This window comes from Aptenodytes forsteri, unplaced genomic scaffold, assembly GCF_000699145.1.
Source record: "Aptenodytes forsteri isolate BGI_AS27 unplaced genomic scaffold, ASM69914v1 Scaffold9, whole genome shotgun sequence".
NCBI lineage: Eukaryota > Metazoa > Chordata > Aves > Sphenisciformes > Spheniscidae > Aptenodytes > Aptenodytes forsteri.
This window is the reverse complement of record NW_008796217.1, coordinates 5,334,054-5,338,884: the sequence shown is the minus strand read 5'-3', so window position 1 is coordinate 5,338,884 and position 4,831 is coordinate 5,334,054.

Here is a 4,831-nt window from a genome sequence, read left to right as displayed (position 1 = left end):
CTTCTTGTGCACCTCCAGCCTTCTCAGTCGGTAGAGCATGGGAAGCTGAAAAGTCCTTGACTAGTGTAAGCACTACTTAGCAACAACTAAAACATCGGTGTGTTATCAACATTGTTCTCACCCTAAATCCAAAACCCAGCACTGTACCAGCTACTAGGAAGGAAATTAACTCTATCCCTGCCGAAACCAGGACAACAAGACACACACATTGCAACCCTGACTTAACAAGATGTGTTAGCAACAGAAGATACGCTGAGGAAAATAAAATGACCTTTTTTGTGTAACAGTGCCAGCAGAAAGCAGCCCAAAAGATGGCACAGCTACTCTTGGGAATAATTACTGCAACATCCGCAGTCTCCCACTAGTTTTGAGACAGTGCCACAGTTCCCACCCAGAGCCATTCTCACTTGCGTGCAGGATGAGGAGCGACCCTGGCAGACCTTCACATGATGCTAGGCTGAGTCCTCACTGCTGCGCAATCTGCCAAGAGCCACTGGCTGTTTAAGGAACCCTAAGAAACTGAAAGGCTTTTTAAAAGTTATTATTTACTTAAAGCTGGAGGAGCCATGCTGGAAGAGTAGATGAACACTGCCAAAGGTGGGTGGCTCCTCAGCTCTGACTCCACTCAGTGGGGATGTCCAATTTCTCTTTAGAGGAGACGACTGACTAACCTATGCTCCCCACTGGCAGCACATGCTCAACAGGAGAGGGACGATCTGTGCTTTCCACCCCCATAAGCGGTGGGATTCCCAAGCTGCTGCTGGGCTTGGAGCTCAGAAGAAGCCAGGAGCCAGAAACCTGCTTCCCATCAACAGCTGCATCTGTACCCTGCAAGGCAGTGGCTCCCGGCGCCCTGGTCCTGTTGAGCTCAGGAGCTGTCAGGTTCCTGCTGAACTGGAAACAGCATCTTTACTTTTTTTTCTTCCCTCCTTTTCCCCATTTGATGACTGCACAGAAACGCTTGTAAATTGGGACTGTTACACCCATGCAAGCTTAAAACAACCTTGCTTAGACACAGACGACAGCTCTCGATGGCAACGTGAACGTGACTGCAGACTAATCCACCTTGCTGTTCTGACACATTAAAACCATCTCTGAAATCCCCGCACTGCCTGTAGTCACTCCTGTTAGACACCTCTGTGCAGCCAGCACTCAGCCAGGCCAACGCAGGAAAGAAGCACAAAGAAAAAAAATCCACATTTTTGGTAGATTCATACTTCTTTGTGCACTATAATTTTTCTTTTTCAGTGTAATCATGGAAATATATTAATAGTTTAGCTTTAAATATAGGTCTATCAACAAACTTCAAATCTATTTAATAAACACATTCTGCAAAGAACTGGTTTGCATTTAAAGCACATTAAGTGTATATCTCTGATAGCTAGAGGGACAGACTACTACCAGAAAAAAGGCAGCCAATTTAAAAGCTATTTCTTCCTTGAATATTCTGTTCTCAGAAATCCCAGGCCCCTGCGACCAGTGAGAAAATCTGGAGCAATGAAGACTTACCCTCAGCAGAGAAGGATCAAGTTAAGCAACATTTAAACAAACTGGACACACACAAGCCCGTGGGTCCTGAGGGGATGTATCCATGGGTGCTGAGGGAGCTGGCTGATGTTAACAGAAGGCCACCCTCAACTATCTTTGAAAGGTCATGCGGATCAGAGGAGGTTCTCGAGGACTGCAAGAAAGCAAAAGACCTATTTTCAAGAAGGAGGATCCAGTAAACTACAGGCAGGTCAGCCTCACCTCGAATCCTGGGGAAGTGATGAGCAAAAAAATCTGGGAACAATTTCCTTAACATATGGAGTAAAAGAAGGTGATTGGGAGCAGTCAGCATGGATTTATGAAGGCAGAAATCACATCTGACCAACCTGATAGCTTTCTGCAATGAGATGCCTGGCTCATCTCACTGAGATGAGAGAGAGGTGGATGTTATTTATCTTGACTTTAGCAAAGCTTTTGATTCTGTCTCCCGTAACATCCTCATTGACAGACTGATGAAGTATAGACTAAATAAGTGAACAGTGAGGTTCATACCTGATTGGGAGGAATAAGAAGGACAGAACCAGACTCTTCTCAGTGGTGCCCAGCAAAAGGATAAGAGGCGATGGGCACAAATTGAAATACAGAGAATTCCATCTGAACATATGATTTTTTTTTTTTTTTTTTACTGTGAGGTTGGCCAAACCTGGAACAGGTTGCCCAGAGAGGTTGTGGCATCTTCATCCTTGAAGATACTCAACAGCCTGCTGGACAAGGCCCTGAGCAACCTGCTTTGAGCAGGGGGGTTGCATTAAGCGATCTCCAGAGGTGCCTTCCAGCCTCAGCCATTCTGTGATTATTTCCAAGCAGGTTAAACAAAACATCTGCAAGAACAACAATTCAAGAAAAAATACTCGAAAGCAGTATAACTTAAGACAGAGATAATTCTAGGCCTTGCAGCACAACATTTAAGTCCTACCGAAGCACATTTTTATTTCCTGTTGATGTTACACATAGTTGTACAATGTGTTGTCTGTAAAGAAGAGACTTCATGGGGTGCTTCACCTGCAACACAGAGTTATAAACACATACCCCAAAACCAGAATTTGGTTGTAGGCGTTTGCTATCGCTTAGCCAGGGTTTATGAAACATCTTACCATTGAGCACAGTTTTCACTATAAGTAGGGTATGTAAAGAAGTCCAATTACAGATGTTCTATTTTTAAAATATTAATTGTAAGGCACATAGGATAAAACATTAATTAAAATTATGCTGGTTTCCACAACAACAGTGCTTCCTGAGAAATGGCTATATCAGCAAACAAACACTGAAGGTACACAATTATTGTATTGCTGTGACATTATTATACTCTTAATCAAAATAGTGCTCTTCTTTTTTAACTCATACCAACATCTAAAAGCAAAGGACCAAAACTGCAAATATTTATTCATTTATGTCACTGAACTGCAGTCAACAAATTGAATTACTGAATTGACAGCATGACAATATCCCCAATAAATATGCATAAACTTATTTGGAAGCTCTCTTATTTGGAAAGGAGAAGATTTTCAAGTGACAGCAAGTCACACATGGCCAAACTTTTGGTAAATAAATTTGTAAGTACCTAATGAACCAATTAAGTGATTAACTGATTTCAGTGCATCAAACACTAACTTGGGTGCCTACTTCCACACAAGCTGTTTTAAGAACGCTGCCTTTAAAAAAAAAAGAGGGGGGAAAAAAAAGTTTAAGCCTTTTTTAAAATGCTTTTTGGCACCAAAATGACACTCAAGCTAGCCAGAAAACAAGGGCAAATTTTCATTCTGTTTTCTGCACCCAAATTACAGAACAAAACCCCATGAAGTGTAGCTAGAAGGCTTAAAAACAAAACAAAACAAACCCACTGAACTTTGTCTGTACTTAAGAATCTTGTAAATTGTCCCAATGGTTTCAGGAGGAGCTGAACTGAGCCATGGTAGAACAAGCTTTTTAAAATTCCACCTTTTGTTACTAATTTTAAGAAGTCAGTCAAATAGGTTGTAATAGGAAATACATTTTTTCATCCTCTTAGAAAATTCGAGGCCAATTCCTATCCCTCTACAGAAACAGATGCAATGTGTGTCAAGGGAAAAAGAAGAACTCTGCAGGAACCCACTAAGGTTTTCCCTGAAGCCTCCTGTTGGGTTTTGTAGCCTTTAAAGGAAAAAAGGCTTTTATCCTGCTGGCCTTAGCTTGCCAAACCGAGAACCTCCAGGTCTGCTCGGTATCTCGTGACCGCTTTCACTCAGGGATTCTCTGTGGCTTTTTCTTGCTATCTTCCAGCAGAGCCAGCACAACTGTTTTCATCTCCTGGTATCAGTCAAACTTTCTATAAGGCTATTTGCTTAACCTAGCAATCCCAGAGGCTCCCAGGAGGCCGGACTCTGAAGGGAAGTTCAAGCGCTGCAAGTTGTTGGAGAAGCAAGGCATACCACCCCTGCTCCATACTTCTACAGGTCCTATCTGCAGGTGAGAAGGGGAGCACTACTGCTGACCAGCTTTCTTCCAAAGCCACGGAGGGAGTCAACCATGGAGATAACCTCCACATGTAAGCAAAGGAGCTACATCATGGGATCATGTAGTTTGTGCCTTGAAAAAAAAGCACCATCTCAATTTTCAAGTTCACAGTTAACAAAAATATCTTTAAAATTCAAGGACTGATAGCACTGATAGCAGACAAATTCCTTTTAAATGCCCTAAACAATCTCGTTTTACATTTCAAGGCAACAAGTTTAATTTCTATTTCTGTTTTATGCTGAAGAGAAGTTTCCTTAGGCAGCAAGCCTAAAAAAGGCAGCCCAACACATACTTGCCCACAGTCATTATCTCCGAGTGCTGGCAACCACTGCTTACTCACTGCTGTTTATGGCTTTTCTCAGGGTGGGAAAGGGCTGATGGCAAGGAAGCAATTAATTTTTTTTTTCCAGTTCTTTCTGGTCATAAGGCTAGATTCTTTTAAAAGTTGCTGTTTGTATATTTTCCCTTGGGGTTTCACAACTTTCTTTTAGTATGACCTCACCCTTCTCCACAAAAATGTTCATTCTTTTCTGGTTAGCCTGATTAATTTTACCAATTGGAGTAACCCACTTAAAAAGCTATTTCCTAGACAAGTTTTCTATGTTTCTATATGTTAACCTATTTCTCTGTTTATTTCACTTGTAGTATCTTCATTTCATTTAATTTGATCCATGAAAAAATGGTATACACAAAAATGAATGCAGAAAAGAACCCTAGAGGAAATAATATTAGAAAGCTACAAAACCAGAGGCAATATATGTACATATGTTAAGGAAAAAAAAAAAAACAA